The sequence below is a fragment of the Erpetoichthys calabaricus genome, chromosome 1 (assembly GCF_900747795.2).
Source record: "Erpetoichthys calabaricus chromosome 1, fErpCal1.3, whole genome shotgun sequence".
In the NCBI taxonomy this organism is placed as follows: Eukaryota; Metazoa; Chordata; class Cladistia; order Polypteriformes; family Polypteridae; genus Erpetoichthys; species Erpetoichthys calabaricus.
Genome location: NC_041394.2, coordinates 223,455,340 through 223,477,625, shown reverse-complemented (window position 1 = coordinate 223,477,625; position 22,286 = coordinate 223,455,340).

Genomic DNA, 22,286 nt, shown 5'->3' with positions numbered 1-22,286 from the left:
ACTGTATAGCATAGTAACCTAAGGTATACCAAGCCATTGTACAAAACTTAAAAATATTCAGTGTGAATTTTATAAAATAATACTTTGGTGGTATTCCACTAAACAAAACTGTACTGAGTAAAACCTAAAAAATGCACATCTGGAACATGGATTTAGGTAAAAAGTTCCATTTAGAATGCTACTGATAGCAGTAATCAAAATAATTAAGCAATCTTGGTACAAGGAATACCACCAATAAATTGTAAAGTTTTGACATAAACCAAAACATTTATTTACATCAAAATCACACTGGGTTGCTTTAACAGGAGTTTAGTGCAGACCTTATGACAACAGGAAATAGAAAGATACAGTATCTGCAAAACATCAGCCACCTAGATGTGCGACATCAGAGTGCTCCTACTTGTGTATGCCAGGTATGTGTATGTTATATACCATATTCTTTATTGGCATCATGGCCTGGTTTAAAAATAAATAAATAAAAAGGAAAATGTACAAACTGGATTTGAACTTAAACAATGACAAAGTGACAACAGCTAACTATTTTAATGTCAATTGACCTGGAAGCTACAGTCCTTTTTGTAAAAACTTTCTCAGTGTTAGGGGTTCAAAAGATAGATAAACTTTGAAGTAATGTATTGTGCTGTTGTGCTCAGCAGTGGCATCAGTGAACACAAGGATACCAGTTCCATTGGCAGTTATACACACCTAAGCCATAATAGAACCCACACCATTTTGAACAGCTGATGATTTGCTTGTAGAATGTACTGTATTGTTTGTTCCTTCTACATACTTTGCTTTCTGGTACAGGTTCTTTGTTTATTTCATATAACACCAGGAATCTGACTACAGATTTTTAACATACTATTTGTTGTCTGTTGCCTAGCTTTTTCCTATATTTTTTATATTTTGATTGTGAGGCATATCACATGTTTGCATGTGAAGAAGCCTACGTGGTTGTGATTTAAGTAGGTGGCTTGTCTCCATTGCTGATGTGAATGACTGCAGAAATATACAGATTATCTGCTTATATCCAGGCAAAAGTTAGAACAATAAAGGTGAAGCACAGCAGCACCAGGGAAGATAGACGGAAAGGGGCTGATGATATCTATGGGTCGTACAGTATATGCTACTTCAGATATAGTTGACCGAAAAGGATCATTAATCAAATAAAACATATGATGACTTTATTATTATTAACAATAATAATAATAATAATAATAAAAATTATTATTATTATTATATAAAATGTCTTTATCATTCTTCTCCAACAGCTGTCAAGCTTTGCCTGACAAACCTTTCCAGGGATCTTTCACATATCCTAGCATGGGCTGCATAAGCATTTTGTTCTGTATCACTTGCGGTTTTGTAGAAATTTGATCTTTTGTTTGACTTTTTTCCTCCCATGAGAAGCAAACTTAGAGAATGTTGAGACAATAGAATTTCCATGTAATGCTTTTTCAAAATTCTTTGCAGCCTTTGAAATATCATGACTCCAGACTGTAAAGGCTATCACACATCATATGCATCTGGTGGGTGACACTTTGTGTTCTAAAATTCGAAATCATGGCGTTCAATGAAGGAATGCACTGCTTCCCCAGTTTGCTGTCCATGGGCAGAACATAAAGTAGTTATGACTTTCAGCACATGATTTTCAGCACTGTTCAAATCTTTGATGAGCTATTCACCATATTTCCCATAATAGATTTATGGTAAATTAATTTAAGTATAGCCGTCACTTAGATAGTTAACTTAATAAAAATCAAACGTATAGTATGGAGATATTTGAAAATTGACCTTGTCTTGTGCCATTTGGTTTAGGTTCTCCTCCAGTATCCCTCTGTCTTTAAGTGCAATGATGAACAGATCTATGGTGCAGCTGCATGAATAAAAATGCAGTCTCTGTTAGCCGCTGCAGTTTGTCAGAATGCAAACCAAAGCAGACATGCAACAGTTCATCTAATTACACAGCTGGCAAAATTGCATGATGCAAATAGACTTACATTTGTATATGTATCACAGGAGGTTTCTAGTTACTATCGTTGTTATCAGATACTGTGATTTATGATAGCAAGCCCGCCAGGAGCAAAGGTTAAGTTTCGTTTCTTCAAGAGCGCAATAAAATGATTCCGTTATCTCAAGAAAACAAACTTTCGTTTTCTCAAGATCTCTATAAAATTATTCCGTTATCTCGAGGCAACAATTAAAAAAAATTAGCGATATAGCACATTCTCTCTCGGCTTCCGTACAGTCTTTTTGCAGGACTCCTTCTAGTGCTAAAATCATCATTCTTAACCTGTTATGGAACTTGTTCACATTGTTAGTAACACTTATTTCATTTGTCTTGTTTATATTGTTTTTCATGTTCAGAAAGCATATACTACAAGTTTACATGGTGATTCATATAATATGCGTTCACAGAGTATAGCCAGATTTCCTTACACAAGTTGAAAGAAGTCGCAGACAAGTGTTCAGTGTGCACTTTTAAAACTTTTTTCTTGTCATGGTCCACATTATATAAATCTTGTGATTTCACTGACTGACTAGCAGAAATATGCTTGTGGGAATGCAGACATATACACGCATCACATTATATCTGTGTAAGTTTATAACACAGTAAATTTAATGTTAATGTAACAAACTTATTATTTTGGTCTATAATGCTAATGCGATGAGTCTACAAGTAGTCAAGTCATACCTATATTTATAAAGTACATTTACAACAGCCCAAACTGAGCCATAGCGATGTACAAAAAGGGTAAATGAAGCAATTAAAAAAAAAATATATATATATATATATATATATATATATATATATATATACTAGCTGTACCCCGTGGCTGCGCCCACTTAGTAATGAAACAGGACAAACTTTAAAAATCAATAGACGTTGGCACTATATCTGATCGTGTTCAGCTTTGCCGGGTAAGCGTTCCCCGCATGGGGAGAAAAGCACTTGGCTGTGATATCTCTGGCAATCAGCAGCTACCCTCTAAAACACATGGAGCTCTGATCTCTCTCTCAAAAACGTCAAACGTTACTCCTTAACAATCTGTAGATGATAATGTCTGTTGAACAAACAGGTATCGCTAGCTAAGCGGAGGCAAGGTGCACTCCAACACATGGCAAGATGTAGACCAACTCGAACAGAGGCTGGCGAGTGAATGAGGAAGGCCCTGCCCCCCTGCTCTCTGCCCACAGCCACTCTCTTGGATTTGCATAAATACATCGGTACCACAAGCAAAGTATGGCACTTAGTGCAATGAGGGAAGTCACAAACTGAACCGGAAAGTTCAAGCAAATTATAGAAAACAACCAGATCTAAATATGTTAAGTAATTCTCTCGTGAAAAGCGGACAGACATACAGACAGAACGCGCTTGGACCACGAAATTTTTAAAACCGTTTCTCAGTGAGCGCCTATCTGCCAAGAATTCGATTTTGTGATGAGTGAGTCAGTGGTTTTTGGCTTTTATATATATAGATAGATATATATATAGGCATCACAGATTTGCAAGCATAACCAACCATTACATACAAGATAAACTCAAAATACCCACACCCATGCATACATATTTATAATCATGAACGTACATGAGCCAATATATACAAACATAATGTCAGCCTCTTGCACGGTCAAATGCCAGTGAGAAGTAATAAGTCTTTAAAGATGACTTAAAAATGGCCAGTTTTGGAGTAGACCTAATATAACAAGGCAAGCCATTCCACAGAAAAGGAGCAGCCACCACAAAAGAACGATCCTCCATTTACTTCAACTTCAACCTCGGCACAACTAGGACCATCTGGCTTGTAGACGGCAGCGCTTTTGTTGGCACATACAAGTTAAGAAGTTCTGAGAGGTAACATAAGGTTGTTCCATTCAAACATTTAAAAACAAGTAATACAATTTTTAAATCAATTCTGAAGTGGACCGGAAACTAATTGGGCGAGGTCAATATTAGTAAAATGTGGTCACATTTACAAGAGCCAGTCAATAAGCGAGCAGCAGTGTTCTGGACCAGTTGAAGGCACTGTAACATGACCACATACAAGCAACTAAATGCCAGAGAGAATGTGGTTATGGGCTACAGCCTTTTGTTTTTAAACTCCATTTTCTATTGAGACAGACGGAGCATTTATGCAAATCCACAAATATATACAGTTAGTGTATCCAAAAACTACAGGGCCACTGTCTTTTTTCAAACATTAGTTCGCAATGCATGGCAGACCGCACTTAGCCTAAATGAAAATGTGCCAAAAACTAGAAAAATACTAGTTTATTTATTTATTTTTCTTAGGGGTCTGTCCAAGGCAAATTGCACTTCAATGCTTTCAATAAAGGTGGTCCTTAAATATTTTCACATATGTGCCACTGGAAATCAACTCAGGGCTCATGTCAAGGGTTTGCACTGTCACCTAATGTTCTCCTTTTCTTTCACCCTCAGATCAGCAGATCCACAGCGCAATGAGCCCTGATATCACTTTCACTTCTGAAAATTTGGACTAGCCCCTTCTTCTGTAGCCAACAAAAATAAGAAGCCACCATCAGTAGATTTCAGTCAATGCACTTTGCCTGAGAAGATGTTAGGTCGCAACCCTGGCTGTAATTCTTGTATTTTTCAAACTTACAGAAACCCCACAGATATATGGGGTTTTCTCATCCAGTGCCCAAAATCTTTATTATTGTTCTTGCCTTTTGTCTAACAATATACTACTACTACTACTACTAATAATAATAATAATATTGTAGCATGTAGGCTTTCCTTTTGCTCAAGTGGATTTCCTTTGCACATTTTATAGAAATTCAAAAAAGTAAATATGCCTGAGTGTGTCATGTGTGATGGACTTTTGTCCCATCTGCACTGGTTTCTACCTTTTGTCCACTGCTTCACAGTACTGTAATGAAAACCACTAGGTTTCAGATTACTTCAGTGTAATATGAATGTGAATGCACGATAGGATTTTTGAAACTTGAAAGTACAAGTTATGAAAAGAACCTAGGAATCATACTGGACTCTTCACTACAGTATATCATAAGATGTCTATTCAGAGGTATGGGGTACAAGTTAAAGGTTGAGGAAAGATATAGGTAATATAATGGATAACAAGCTAGTGAGGTCTCCGGAGCACGTTTTGATCTCCACATTACAAAAAATTCTCAATAGTGCTATAGAAGGACCAGTGAAGAGCAATTAGGCTGATTCTGTGGCTTGAGAGGTTTGAGCAGCTAGGAAGGTTTGAAGGAGATGAACCTTTTCAGTCTTAGTAGATCAAAAGGTAACATGATTAAAGTCTTTTAAAAGGTGAAAGAATTTGTGGATCCCAGTTGCTAAATTAAGATCTTCAACAAGAACACAGATTGAAACTTGTTAAGGGCACTTTTTGCATAAGCATTAGAAAGTATTTCTTTTCACAGCAACTGTAGACACGTGGAATAAATTACCAGGCAGTGTAATAGAGAGTGGGACATTAAGAACCTTCAAAACTTGACATGAATGGAAAATTAGGATTGATTTGCTAGGCTGAACCACCTATTCTCATTAAAGTTGTCCTCCTAGTCTGGGTTATAAGCTAGCAGAAGACCTGTAACCCCCACCTGTCTCCACACAACAATCTTACCATAAAAGTGGTCCAACCACCAGCATTGGGCAGTATAATGAGCTGTAAGGGTGAAAAGACAGGCTAACTGAACATTAAAGAGACCATTCAATATGTTCCAAATTTACCTAAAAGATAGCATTTTTCAATAAAGAGAATTCTACCAACTCTTTACTTAGTTTTTTTTTAACAGTGTTTATTGTAATAGTGTCTATCCATCCATCACGCCCATAAAAACATTATCTTACCCAGATGAAAGCATGGGGACATATCATATGCTAACAATATCCCTTTCCCTTTGAACTTTGCTGTATATTTGTCTTTTTCTTTCCAAAATTTTCCACTTTCATTTTACCTGATCCTCGGCTGCTTTCCTTCACTAAAATTTCACTTAGTTTAGTAAATTGGTGGTGTGAAGCCAGGATTTTTCATGCATTAGATATATTGCTGCTTTTTGTAAAAGTTAAAGAAATGTTAAGAAGCTTGATACCTTGATGTAACTTTTCCTATATTATGCCAACACTGATAAGTACCATGTTTTACATAAAATTGGCAGATAACTGAATTCTAAAGTAAATTTAGTGATGCCCTAGAAAAACATTAAACTCCTGAGATATCTCAAGCATTTGTCCCAGTAGATTCTCTACATTTCTCACATAAACGTTTTATAAAAATCCTGGGTGGGTAAAAGATCTTTATGCTTAATCCTTCTAGTTCCTGTGCCGTTATTAAATCATCACTGTAAGAGCCAATCTTAGAAAGTTAATGCTTTAAGTAAAACTCATATTAGTATGTGCTTAATTTGAATAGAATATAAATTTCTTTCATAGCTATAGATTGTGGTATAGCCTTTTACCTCCTGTAAGTTAACATGAGATAGAACCTTCTTAGATATGTCTGTGATACAGTGTGTTAATTAAGTCAGTTGTTGTTTAGAATAGGTCCCATTGCTAGCAAGGACGGAAAGACCCATTTACAGTATGAAAATGGAATAGGCATACAATTTTCTTCATCCATCCATCCATTCATCCTCTTCCGCTTATTCGAGACTGTGTCGCGGGGGCAGCAGCTTGAGCAGAGATGCCCAGAATTCCCTCTCCCCGGCCACTTCTTCTAGCTCTTCTGGGAGAATCCCCAGATGTTCCCAGGCCAGCCGGGAGACATAGTCCCTCCAGCGTGTCCTGGGTCTTCCCCGGGGCCTCCTCCCAGTTAGACGTGCCCAGAATACCTCACCAGGGAGGCGTCCAGGTACAGTTTTCTTACTGTTTAGAAATGGTCCAGTTGTATAAACAAACTTAAAGAAATGATACAAGATTTATAAGTTTTAAACAGAACTTCCCTTAAACAAGATCTTTTCTTTTCTTTGCAATACCATTTGCAATACTATTATTGTGTGAATTGCTTTACTTTGAATTTTTAGTAAAGTTTTTAAAACAAAGATATTTTGTCTGTGGAATCATTTCAATGCGTCAAGCCTTTGCCAGAATCCCATGAAGCATACTGAAGCCACAGAACTTTGGTAATTTTGGGTAAACGCAGCTACAATTTTTCATCAGAAAACCTGCCATCTGAAGGCATTGAACTGGAACTGGAAACTACCATCTGAGGACACTCATGCTCCAGAACTCGTCAACGAAGGAAAAAGAACTGAGCTATTGCAAGGTACTGTGCTCTTATCATCTATCTCTGCATGGTTGTAAATAAAAGCAAGGTCGCCATGCCTGAATTTGAGAAGCCTTAGGAGACTGTGATATAATATAAGGTGTCTTGGATGATTGCTGTATTGCTGGAGTGTCTTGATTGTGATGTAGCTGTTGCTAAGAAGCGGCTTACGCACTGTTTTGAAGATGTCAATGTCCAAGCATAGTTAAAGTGAAATTACTGGGAGTGACCAGAGTATGCACTCAAATCCAGGGAATGTGCTTAAGGATCTTAAAGATCATATAACGATAAGGTAACAAACACTCGACGATGAAAGTCTCCAAACAGTGATGTGAGAAGTGGAATCAATCATCAACAACAGACCCCTCACAAAGACATCAAATGACCCAAATGATTTGGAGGCACTGACACCCAATCACTTGCTGTTATTAAAGACAAAACCCAACATGCCTCCTGGACTCTTTTCTAAAAATGACCAGTAATATTGAAGATGCTGAAAGCAAGTTCAATACATGGCTGATTTGTTTTGGAAACGATGGACCAAAGAGTATTTGCCAGTAGTTCAGGAAAGTCAAACATTTTTAGCACCATTACCATTACTAAAATTACCAAAGTTCTGCAACTTCCCATTACATTATTAAGTATAAGTGAAATTACAGAAAATCTTTTTGAGAATTAAGAATAATATAAGAATAATTTTTATAATAGAAAAAGTTTTCTGGTCAGAAGTTGCTTTTAAACAATTGATGTTCACCTAATCTTTTTACACCAAGATGAAAAACATCTTCCTGTTTTTCTATTGCACAGTGTATATAAGGATTCTTTGGTGCCAGTCTTGCTGTCTACCTCTGCCTGGCTGGCCTAGAAGCTTGCCCACTACTGAACACAAGTTGTTGCATCAGGGACAATAACTGTGTCATAATTGTCCACCTCTCCCTGTAGTACAATGTGTCATGTTATTTATTATGGTCTCAGGGACTCTTTAGAAGGTTGCAATTTCTGAATCAAACTGTACTGTGAATTGTAAAACACCTCAAAGCATCTACAAATGAAAGAGAAGAATTCTGTTTTCTACTTTATCTCTGTTTCTTTGAATCTGGATGATGTTTCCAATCATAATAATCAAATGAGCTCAACTATGCCCATATTTTCAACCTGATATGCATGCAAATCACTATATACAGTAGTATCTGTTTTTTACATTGTTAAGTGAATCTATTTTCATACTATTCTTTCACTTTAAAACCGACACTTTAATATCTGTAAAATTATTGTACTTTGCAGCCTACACTTTTTGCATTTAGTAAGGCTGAAAGGACTTCAATAATATCTTTACCAACCATCTAGAATGATGTATTCTGCAGTTGCACAATCTGAATGTTGAAAACATACAGTAGTAGTCAAATATACTCAGGCAATCATGACATTGATGTAGTTTGCAGTCTGGAAAGATGTTTGTTCAAAAATTCTAAATGCTGTTCTTAAAAAAAAAAGACAGCTACAGCACATTTTATTGATTCTACTCTTTAAAGCTTGTGTGTTTGCTTATAGATAGATAGATAGAAAGATAGTACTTTATTTTCCCTCAACAGGAAATTTGAGAAATTTATCATGACTACAGTAGCTACAGAAAAGTGAAGAGCTAGTAAAGTGGCGAGGGATGGGTGAATAATGCTATTACCATAATGTTTATTCAACTCTCTGCATACTCTATAAGGGCTTTACAGCTCCAGGAACCATAGGCATGTGGAATATAAAATAAGTCTTTTCAGTAATGAGGGCATAGAGATTACATCTATGCATAAAAGAATACTCTGCCCAAAAGTTATTTAACCAATTTGGTTTGCAGTGATGGCCGAGAAAAAAATCTTATGTTTATATGGAGAACAAGGATAACAAAGTGCAGTTGTAATGGGAGCCAACAGTGACCAATGCTGGATAACAGTAAATGATATCAGAAACCTTCCTTGAAAAAAAACTCACATTACTCATGTTGCATAATTCACATGTCAAGCCATCCAGTCATATGCTCACAGTGTGTAGAATATGTAAATTTTTTGCTAAAATATTGTTAAATAAACACCTCTGAAAAAAAATATAGTCCACAAACAGTTATCACACTTTTGAACTGAAGATAGGACTCTTGACCAATGAATGATTCATATTTGTTTTTTTTTTTTTTTTTTTTATATTGTTTGCTGTTGTCTACAATTGGTCACAATAGACTCCTGTTCTATGAGAAACATTGTTATCTTTATTCTCCACAAAATCATGAAGTTACAACTACATGGGGTAAGAAACATATAAAACATATATAATTTTTGGGTGCTGTATTCCTTTAAAAGTTCAAGAGTTTTGAATCAAATTCATTTCCAACATTCAATACAATATTCAGCTCCTTTTTGTAAAAGTTTCTGTGTCTTTTACCTCCACTAAAGTAGCAAGTAACTCCACAGTTTGTGTCTGGCAATGTTTTCTGAATTGCACTGATGTTGCCAGGACAGGTTCAGTATCCTTGTATTTGAATAATATAAAATGGACCAGAGCTACATTTTACTTTCTTAACTGTTTTAAACTAATAGACTAAAGTGAACATCCAGTAATTTAATACAGTAGGTTTAATGCCTACAATTCTAAGTAAATATTTTACTAATGGACATTAACTAAATAATAAGACCAGATAATGTGCACTTAACTGCATGCAGTAGTCTGAAGCTGTGTTTTCATTAAGCCTACATAATAATGTAAATCATAATGTTTTGTCCTACTCAACATGAAGCTACCATGATACTTACAACACCAGAGATATAGGTTCAGATGGTCACCCTGTCAGTGACTATGCAGAATATGCACTTTCTCTTTGTGAGATAAGGCTTAATTGCCACCTTCAAAGGGAAATGGACTCATATTTCTTACATGATGATTGCATTAGAAAAATGATTAAGAGGTGCTACCTTTTTAAATTAACTTTTAATGGCTTCCGCTTTACAGTTTTAAATCACTGCATTTACTTTTTTTAACTCATTGGATGAAAGCTTTGGGTGACCGTGCTGTATGTGAGTGCCAATCTAGTTGATAAAAGTTGATAAAAAGGGAAAAAAGTATAAGATATGTTTGTTTGCTACCCTTGCTGTTAAAATAAATTTTTTATATATATATATATATATATATATATATATATATATATATATATATATATATATAAAAAATAATATATAATGTATATATGTATATATGGGCGGCACGGTGGCGCAGTGGGTAGCGCTGCTGCCTCGCAGTTGGGAGACCTGGGGACCTGGGTTCACTTCCCGGGTCCTCCCTGCGTGGAGTTTGCATGTTCTCCCCGTGTCTGCGTGGGCTTCCTCTGGGCGCTCCGGTTTCCTCCCACGGTCCAAAGACATGCAGGTTAGGTGGATTGGCGATTCTAAATTGGCCATAGTGTGTGCTTGGTGTGTGGGTGTCTTTGTGTGTGTCCTGCGGTTGGTTGGCACCCTGCCCAGGATTGGTTCCTGCCTTGTGCCCTGTGTTGGCTGGGATTGGCTCCAGCAGACCCCCGTGACCCTGTGTTCGGATTCAGCGGGTTGGAAAATGGATGGATGGATGAAAGCTTTGGGTGACCATGCTGTATGTGAGTGCCAATCTAGTTGATAAAAGTTGATAAAAAGGGAAAAAAGTATAAGATATGTTTGTTTGCTACCCTTGCTGTTAAAATAAATTTTATATATATATATATATATATATATATATATATATATATATATATATATATATATATATATATAATATATATATATATATATATAAAAAATAATATATACTGTATATATGTATATATGGGCGGCACGGTGGCGCAGTGGGTAGTGCTGCTGCCTCGCAGTTGGGAGACCTGGGGACCTGGGTTCACTTCCCGGGTCCTCCCTGCGTGGAGTTTGCATGTTCTCCCCGTGTCTGCATGGGCTTCCTCTGGGCGCTCCGGTTTCCTCCCACGGTCCAAAGACATGCAGGTTAGGTGGATTGGCGATTCTAAATTGGCCATAGTGTGTGCTTGGTGTGTGGGTGTGTTTGTGTGTGTCCTGCGGTTGGTTGGCACCCTGCCCAGGATTGGTTCCTGCCTTGTGCCCTGTGTTGGCTGGGATTGGCTCCAGCAGACCCCGTGACCCTGTGTTCGGATTCAGCGGGTTGGAAAATGGATGGATGGATGGATGGATGTATATATAGCCACATTGTATTTCAGTCTTCACTGCACTCAACTCAGCATATTGTGATAATATATAGAACATATTCTTAGACATTTTTATATAACATAGGCCGTGTTAGAAAAATCTGAAGAAAGTAAAGACAGTACCTATATCAAACCCCCCATTATGTATGAGTGAATTTATATACAGTAACAATTATGCAGAACAGTGACAACACACGGAATTGACCTCTTCATGTCACACTTTATTAAAGCACATTTATTGTTTTATTAAGATCAAGCTGCTCCCAAGCTATAAAATCATATGTGACTATCTTATAACTAAAGTAGACTGTTTCTTCTCCTACTCTCATCACCTCCTATTTACTCATAATGATCACACTCTCACACTCTCTTCATCCCTGTTCTCAATCCTTGTTCTCTCTCATTTTCTCTCTGTCTCCAATTCTGCCTAATAATTATCCTTATAGCTGTTCACATCTCCTTGTAACTCCTCTAAGACCACCGGCTGCTCAACTCCTGAAGGGGCTGCCTAACCCAGTTCTTTAGGAAGAATCTGTGAAGAACAAAAGAAGGGAGAAAGCTAAAAAAAAAAACTTCTGATAGGACTCTTAACCAATGAATTAGGGGGGGAGGCACAAGTAACTTGAATTTTTTTTCATTAATGGTTTTGATATTGTTTTTGTTTAGCATTGGTCACCACTAGTACCAGTTCTATCAATAACACTGTAATATATGTCCTCCATTGAATCATTTCAATGTGCTAAATGTGTATGCAAAACCATTTGATATCCATCCATCCATCCATTTTCCAACCTGCTGAATCCAAACACAGGGTCACGGGGGTCTGCTGGAGCCAATCCCAGGGCACGAACCAATCCCGGGCAGAGTGCCAACCCACCACAGGACACACACAAACACACCCACACACCAAGCACACACTAGGGCCAATTTAGAATCGCCAATCCACCTAACTGCATGTCTTTGGACTGTGGGAGGAAACCCACGCAGACACGGGGAGAACATGCAACCTCCACGCAGGGAGGACCCGGGAAGCGAACCCAGGTCCCCAGGTCTCCCAACTGCGAGGCAGCAGCACCACCCACTGCCCCTCCATGCCGCCCCATTTGATATCCCTTTTCTTATTTGGTTGTTTTTTATATATATAACAGAGGAGTAATTCCAATTAGAATGCCATTCCTTTAATTGAGAATGAATCAAACAGTTCATCCTTGCAACATGAGGCTTTCAGTGCCCATTTACTGAAGCTCATCTCATAACTTGTACATGCACTAGAAGGTCTCAAGGACACAGAACCTTGAGTGGCATACAGTTATGCCACTTGGCATACAATCTACAATTATGCTCACTCCTTCACTTCAAGCCAATTTTAAATCTCCTTTGTTATAATGAATATGAATAATATGAATAATGTTGCATCAGTGTCACAATGTTTTCTGAAATGTACTATACAGGTCATAAAATGAATTATTCCAAATATCATATATACTGTACCTGTGTTTCTGTTTGTTGTCAATATGGCTTTGACATCATGGACCATCATGTGCATACTAATTCAGCGTGATCAGGAACAATCAATAAAACTGAATAAAAAAAAATTCAAGTGATAGTGAGATATTAAGAAAGCAGATTCACCAGCATTTGTGTGTCAGGTTTTATCCCCCAGATCAGAGAATGTCCAGTTCCATTGTCTCAAAACACCACTCACATCTATAGTTATTCCCAGTTTCAAATAAAAACTAACAACGTCAGATCTGGGAAGGGGGGTGGGTGTTGTATCGTGATCGTGACTGAGAGAAAAAAAGTGAAAAAAAATGCTAACGTTTCCAATTACTATAAATTTACACCGGCTGTTACAAAGGCATATCAAATGTATGTTTTTATTGTATAATATTAACAATAAGAGCAGCTCACTACTCAAAATGGCAAGTTTGCGAGACACCCAGGATCGATCCCACACTCTCTTGATTACAAGTCAGCAGTTCTCACCGCTGCACCAAAGAAGCTGTTATATTGCACTTGCACCTTTTTTGAAAGTGTTTATTTGATATTTGGACTTCATCCTTCACACATTATGCAGTTCATGTCGGCATTTTGTCATTTATTACATAAAACATGAAAAACGTTTCTGTTTTAATGATGTGTTTACATAGATTGTTGTAGACACAGAACACACATGAAATGCATGTGTTCCAAATAATGATCTATTTATTTCCCCTCTAAAACTCCAGCACTTCACTCCAAGATAATCGAGGATTGAGCTGGGAGAACTTCTTGCCCTTTCTGAAGGGGTTAGGGGTTCGTAGTAGGCTGCTTGCTCCTTGTGTTGGTCGATACATTTACAGGACAAAAGACGCTGACCGAGAGGTGTGAAGGTTTACGAGTTTTTTTGTAGGCTTTGGTAATTCTAGTGTTAAGCAACTAGTTGGAGTGAAATTAGTCGGAGTTTGAGTCCCTGACTTAGTTGGTCTTCTGCTGGCTCACTCACTTCACGTTTCATTTCTCTTTGGGTGCTATTTAAGGAAAGAAATGAAGCAATTCAGAGGAACGATGAAGAAATTCAGGGGAGTAAATCTTAAAAAAACAAGTCAATTGAAATGAATTCAAAAGAAGTTAGAAAATGGTTAGAATGAAAACCTACAGCCACTGGGGGTATCCAAGACCGGAGTTGGGGATCCCTGCTTTAGACAAATAAAATTAGTTTATCTGTCCCTTCCTGGGCCATCTATCAATGAAAGTGCTCAGGTACAACTCATCCCCCAGTTGCTTTGTTTAGTCAGTTTATCTCCTTCCTGCAGTGGATGGCTTTTAAGTTCTAAGTCCAAGCATAGTCACCCTTGCCAAGCTGGTCTGATGCTCCATGTAAATAAACCTAGCTGATTAAAGGGAGCTTTCTGTTAGATTTCTTTGGTCAGCAATGCTACATTAACAACAGCATGTGGAATTCCAGCCGTAGGTGTAAATAACAGACATCTATTTTTGGAGTTCATATATAACAATGGCTCAAAGTTCCTTTTACTTACTATGTATTTTCTGCAACATCTGACAGCTTTTTCAGGTGAGGGAATTTTGTTGTGAGTACTAAGGTGAAAAGAAAATCATGGTAGGGTTTAGGGACTGTGCTTCTGAAATAGGGCAGAGTGAAAGGAACAGTGTATGAGGCATTTTAGTGAATGTGCTTACAAAATCTAACCGTATTAATGTTGCATTTTACTGAAGATTCATACAGCATATTAATTAACTTGTTGTCGGATAACAGTTTGAAATTCTTCCACACTCTTGATTGCTTTTTTTCAATTCTGGACCCATTTAATTCTATATTGTCTCTGTATAAAATTTGGCTGGTAGTTTCATATAGTTTTTTAGTATGTGCAATAGCACAAAACTTCAAAGTAGACAGACTTTCCTGAATGTTTCAGTGATGTTTGAAACTTCAAACGTCATCACTCGCATGGTTAAGGGAGTTCATTACAAGCTTTGGTACAAAGTTTCAACACAGACAGCTTCATCAAGGCCCTTAACCTGCAATTGCTGAGCGCTTTGAGTAGTGAGAAAAGCGCTATATAAATGCAAAGAGTTATTATTATTATTATTAAATCCACATGAGCTTCATAGCCTTAGTGTCAAATGTTCCATCATTAAAGAAAACTTGCTTCTTGATGATTTTCCTATTTATCATACATTTATGGTTTCCTATATTTCATAATGTGCTTGAATCTGACTTCATAATCAAGAAGTTTCAGTATGTATGTGTTACAAAAACAATGTTGCAATAATTAATATTGAAGCATGGAAAAATATGTTGTATACATTTCATAGAAACTCTATATAAACAGTACATAAATGTTTTGATTCCATAGTGTTCATAAGAATTTTTCTCCATTTAAAATGCTTTAAAATAAACTCCAAGAGAATCTGCATTAGTTCCGAAATGAACATGTCAGTAAGACTTAGCTTTAGTATGAGGCTAGTCTTGATACAGTCCTATAATTCCCTGTTTATTACTGACGACAATAGTAAAAATGCATAATGTACCATTTTTACCAGATGATGTTATTCAGAAAAAAACAAAATAACAAAATACTGTAGATGGGAAAGCTTGGAAAACAGGGTAAGATTAAGTTGTTTTTTTCTTCTGAGTGCCTTCTGTGTTTAGCTTATGTTAATATTTCTGTACATTTTTTATGGTTTAAAGACATGCAATTATGTTTGCTAGCGAATGTTAATTTAACACATTTAAATAATGGCCAAATCAGTCTGTGGGACCATCATACAAAATTTAAGGTGCTTGAGTAGGTGCCATGTGGTACTGCACATACTTTAAAAGTTCTTAATTTGGGTCATTTGTATATTTATTCCATAATTTTTATTCACTGTGAGAAAATTCAATAAATCTATTTCTTACTGTCCAGGGTACACTTGTAAAATATGCTTTTGAAATTGTAAAATAAATTAATTGCAAATTCCTTACTTTAAATGTAAACATTGCTTTTTGAATTACTTTTACAATTAACACAAATAAATATTATACCTCAGTCAGCCATTCATTTTTCAACCCGCTATATCCTAACTACAGGGTCACAGGGTCTGCTGGAGCCAATCCCAGCCAGCACAGCACAGGTACAAGCTAGGAAAAAAACCCCAGGCAAGGGCGCCAGCCCACTGCAGGGCACACACACACACACACACCCACACACCAAGCACACACTAGGGACAATTTAGGATCTCCAATCCACCTAACCTGCATGTCTTTGGACTGTGGGAGGAAACCGGAGCACCTGGAGGAAACCCATGCAGACACGGGGAGAGCATGCAAACTCCATGCAGGGAGGACCCAGGAAGCGAACCCAGGTCTCCTTACTGCGAGGCAGCAGCGCCACCATGCTGCCCTAAATATTATACTTTTTTTAAGTTAAATAACACAGTATGCAGCACTTATTTGAATGAATTTATTAAGAAAAAATAAGGTAAGAGTCTTATATGTATTATAATCACAACTCACTCTTCATGTCCCCTGGAGCTCCAGCCTTTTTTCCAAACAGGTTAATATTAATTCATGTTAACTTCATTATAACATGCTTTGATTCTGACAGACTGACATTCATGTTAAAATATAATTAAATTAGTATGAGATGTTGTTATTTCCTTCCTTTGCAATAATGAAGGCTAAATATAAGTCTGTTTGAGTTTTAATTACTAAATTCAAGTTGAATTGCATGATGTTCATAAATTCTACAAAAAATGTTAAACCGTTATTGTAGAAAATACATAGCTGAGAGCTTCATTTATTGCAGATCTTCAAATGAACTTTGAAATACAATTTCAGTTTTGATGTGTGCCTTTAAATTTAGGTCATGTACTTGGTCCACCTATTTTTAACATCTAAACCGCTATTTAGTCTTTACAAGTTGTGACTTAATGTTTCTCTCTTACACAGAAGACACTCTCTTATTCTTGAAAATGACTCCTGAATTCACATTCCTTATAGAAAGACTCTTTCAGACCTCAATGCTTAAATGTTTTTCAAATGAAAATTCAGAAAACTGAATCACTTCTCAGAGAAGAATATTTTAGAGTATACATGGAGAGTATTTTTAGAAGCTTGATTTCTTTAACTTATTTTTTTTCTACAGCTCCACTACAAACAAAACTTTATCATTTACCATAAATAACATCTCCAAATAATGGCTGTATTTTTTATCACTTGTTGGCTGGACTGCTGTAATTTTTTTGGAAGTTTTCCTGTGAGAAATATCAACAAATTACTATAGGTTAATAGTGGTCAAATGAAAGGAAAAAGGAACACTTGTCTAGACTGGCTTCATCAAAAGCCTGTAACTAGCTTTTAAATGTGTTCAGTCTAACCACATGTCTTTCTTACTGCTCCAAATCCTAATTACGCATTATTTAAAAAGGACTCATTATGATCTGTGAACTCTCTTCTTATATATTTTTGTTATGCTCCACACGTCACAACATTCTGAAGACCTACTGGTTCACTATAGATTTTTATTGATGTCCTTTCATTTATGAGTCTCTTCAATTCCTATTGCTCAAAGTGATTGTGCACTGTACCACATTGTATTATAATCAATTTAGTCTGCTAGCTTTACATTTTCTGCTTCTATATTCTTCAACGTACCCTTTTGTGAATTCACATTATGCTCTGTAGTTTTATGCCTTAGCTGTGCAAGATTTATATATATCTTTTTGCTACTAGATAGTAAATGTTCTCTATTATTATGTATCCATCTACCCATTTTCCAACCTGCTTGTCCAATTCAGGGTTAGGAAGAACCAGTGTCTGTCCAGTGTCTGCTATAAAGCAGGAACCAACCCTGGATAGGGCACCAGTAAATCACTGAGTACGTTCAAAATTAAGTTGACGCTCATTTATTGGCAATAAACTTAACAAGCATGCTTTTGTGATATATGCACACTTAAAAATAAAGGTGCCAGAGAAGTTCTTCAATGTGATGTCATAGGGAAACCATTTTATAATTTATAATTTTTAATAAAAATCTATATATATAATTCACTAAGCCAGAAGACAAGTAGCCGACCATGGAAAGCACGCCGGAAGGGGCGTGGATTCACTAAACCGCCGACAAGTAAGACGCCAATGGCGCACGCAGGAAGGAGCCACGCCCACCAACTCTTAGACCATTGGATACGACGAAAGAATCACAGAGCCACGCCCACCAACTCGGATGCGAAGCCAAGGGAAACATGCCATCATTTCTGTTTGTCTGTGCCACAGTACACTTGCAGCTCTGAGCCACGTTGACTTTTCATTAGTCAACCTCAGTGGAACCTTGGTTCACACAGAGGCAGTGCCAGAGAGAGACAGAGGCACACACAGGCAGCGCGATAGAGAGAGCCGCGCACACACAGTCAGCGCCAGAGAGACAGAGGGGCACCCACACACACACAGAGAGGCAACGCCAGAGAGAGACAGAGGCACACACAGGCAGCGCAAGAGAGAGCCGCGCAATCCTTTAAAACTGAAGTTAAAACACAATGAAGGAAGCAGTCTTTAAAAACCAATAAGCCCTGTGCCTCTTTTTCATTAGCGTCTCACCTGCTTCAGGCCCTGCAACAGTCGAGACGCTCTCTCTGCAGCTGATCTTCTCTGTGCCTGACTCCACTACTGTCAGTTGCCTGATTAAAAATGGCCTTTTGAAGGGGAGCTATGGACCCGCTATACCACAGGAACACAATGCCTTCGAGCCTGCTCTCGCTCACTGTAACGTACCGGCTTTCTCTCTCTCCTCACTCGCTCACACACTGCACAGGGGACAAATGCCCGAAGCAGAGAGACAGAGGGGGTGGGGGCTTGCGTGCTGCTGAGACAGAGAGAGAGGGCTCGTGTGCTTCTGAGAGACAGAGGGGGGGGCTGGGGAGGCTCGCGTGCTGCTGAGAGAGAGAGAGAGAGGGAGAGGGGCGGCTGGGGAGGCTCGCGTGCTGCTGAGAGAGGGGGAGGGGGCTCGTGTGCTGCTGAGAGAGAGAGAGAGAGGGGGGGGCTGGGGAGGCTGCATGCTGCTGAGAGAGAGGGGGGGCTGGGGAGGCTGCGTGCTGCTGAGAGAGAGAGAGGGGGGGCTGGGGAGGCTGCGTGCTGCTGAGAGAGAGAGAGAGAGGGGGGGCTGGGGAGGCTCGCGTGCTGCTGAGAGAGAGAGGGGGGGCTGGGGAGGCTCGCGTGCTGCTGAGAGAGAGGGGGGGCTGGGGAGGCTCGCGTGCTGCTGAGAGAGAGGGGGGGCTGGGGAGGTTCCCGTGCTGCTGAGAGAGAGAGAGAGGGGGCTGGGGGGGCTCACGTGCTGCTGAGAGAGAGAGGGGGGGCTGGGGAGGTTCCCATGCTGCTGAGAGAGAGAGAGAGAGAGGGGGGGGGGGGCTGGGGAGGCTCGCGTGCTGCTGAGAGAGGGGGAGGGGGCTCGCGTGCTGCTGAGAGAGAGAGAGGGGGGGCTGGGGAGGCTCACGTGCTCCTGAGAGAGAGGGGGCGGGGGAGGCTCGCGTGCTGCTGAGAGAGGGAGAGGGGGAGGGGGCTCGCGTGCTGCTGAGAGAGAGAGAGGGGGGGCTGGGGAGGCTGCGTGCTGCTGAGAGAGAGAGAGGGGGGGGGGCTGGGGAGGCTCGCATGCTGCTGAGAGAGAGAGAGAGGGGGGGCTGGGGAGGCTCACGTGCTGCTGAGAGAGAGAGAGAGTGGGGGCTGGGGAGGCTCGCGTGCTGCTGAGAGAGAGAGAGAGGGGGGGCTGGGGAGGCTCACGTGCTGCTGAGAGAGAGAGGGGGGCTGGGGAGGCTTGCGTGCTGCTGAGAGAGAGAGGGGGGCTGGGGAGGCTTGCGTGCTGCTGAGAGAGAGAGGGGGGCTGGGGAGGCTCGCGTGCTGCTGAGAGAGGGGGAGGGGGCTCGCGTGCTGCTGAGAGAGAGAGCCTGCGCATTCACTGCACATGCCATGCAGCTGAGCAGGGAGCCTGGGTGTTTATGTCAGTGTTATTCAATGTTTTTACTATTACACTGTATATTCTATGGTGTAATAATTAACTATATTTGTGCTTAAAAATCTTTAAAAAAATATATTTACATACAGTTCGTATGGTCTGGAATGGATTAATTGTATTTACATGCAATCCTATGGGGGAAATTGCTTCGGTTCACGACCAAATCGGTTTACGACCAGAGGTTTGGAACGAATTATGGTTGTGAACCGAGGTTCCACTGTATATTGAGTCTAGAAAACATGATCAGCTAGTCTTTGTTAGGCTGCAACAAAATGATGAAAGAACGGGCACATTTTTTTCTCACAAGCTGGGTGGGTGTTAGTTAGTTAATTAGTTACTCGAAGGATTTCAAGATTTAATATGCACAAGCGGTAACACTGCAAAAGCAGCCCAAACCAGAAAAGACTGCTGGCAAAAAGTGGCTGACAAATTAAACGCGTGTGCATTGTACTTACTGAAAGCGGATTTACGGATTTTGCAAATGTTCATTTTTTCCCTCTGCTTAAAAAACATTAAAAAAGCGGCGTGATTATGCGGCGTATACTACGCCGCGGGTTGGTATGCAGCGTGTAAAACAGTTTGTCGCGGATAATTTGCCTTTTACTTTAACACAAAGACAATTTCCTGTTAGATTTGCCTTTGCGATGACAATTGATAAGGCACAGGGCCAAACTTTCAAAAAGATGTGCATGTATCTGCCAAAACCAGTTTTCAGTCACGGACAGTTGTATGTTGCTCTCTCCAGAGTTCCATCTTTTCATTCACTTACTGGTATGCCTGCAGGAACACGTGCAGCGAGCGAGAGAGAGCGAGAGAGCAACACACACACGCATACAGGCGCGGGAGAGAGAGAGAGCACTGGACACATAAGAATAATAATACTTCATTACATTGATATACCGGTGTTTTCAGTATTCAAAGCGCTATCCACACAGGGAGAAACCGGGAAGTGAACCCAAAATCTTCCACAGTCTCCTTACTGCAAAACAGCAGCACTACCATTACACTACAAGGCAGTTAAAGAATGCACCGGCCTCGATTTTGTTTTCACTTCTGTTTACAGCGATCGCATCGTAGCGTGCATTGTTGCAATGTTACTTTTCTTGGTGGCTTATTACATTACGGATGTTTCACATGTTAATTTTTTTCCCTGTGCTTAAAAGACATTAAAAAAGCGTTTCTCAACTGTGACTCCGGAACAACTCAGTACGCAAGCTATATTAAGCGTCAACAACGAAGACTCGCTACACCTTAATGAACAAGTGCTGAAACTTATTCCTACCGACGAAGTAACTTTCACCAGCGTGGCCTCCATCGTCACAGACGATACCGCTTTCAGTCACGGACAATTGTATGTTGCTCTCTCCAGAGGTCCATCTTTTCATTCACTCACAGTGGTATCCACAAACCCACCCCATCTGGACAACTGTGTCGTTCAGCAAGTGTTCATCCATCAATACATAATTATGCGGCGTATGTTACGCCGCGGGTTGGCTAGGAGTAATAATTCATTTAATGTATGTAGCACTTTCCCCACTACACAAAGTACTACCACACAGGGAGGACCTGGGACATGAACCCATGATCTCTTTTCTGCACAGCAGTAGTACAACCACTGTGCCACATGAAGGATCCAGAGAGAACCTTTACTTTTTTAGATCCATAACAGGCTCCATACATCAAATAAGAACGAACAGATGGTAACAGATTTGTAAAATGCCAACTGGTCATGATATAAAAAGCAATGTAGCCTACTGTACATGAACAATTTAATTTCTTATCTACATATTAAAAAGATTTTCAAAGCAGGAAGAACTAACTTCATATGCAATGAACCCTTCTCAGAATGAAATGATGCTTTGTCAAGCAACAGTTCTTGAAGGGAACCACACAACCCAGTAAAGAACCATTACGTTCCATTAAGGAACCAGTGCATTTAAGAGTGTGTGGAAAACGTAAATAGACCAAGGCAGAAGCTGTCAAATAAATTCAGACCTTCTGACATATAACTACATAGTCCAAGTTAACATTTGCATTCTCTCCCTGTGTCTCCATGAGTTTTCCTATGATCATTTCAGGTTTCTTTCAACATTCCAAAGATATTACATTGACTGGTAATTCTAAGTTGGGCCTGTATGAGTTGTGTCCTTTATTCACACTCTCTGAATAGGCATGACACTAGCATTGTGCCCAGACAGGTCTATAACCACCCACATTTGTCAGTGGCCCTTCATGTTGCGTATATTAACTTTTTTAAAATTGTATTTTGACAAATGAAAATTAGGTAATATTGCATACAATATAATTTAATTATAAAACCTA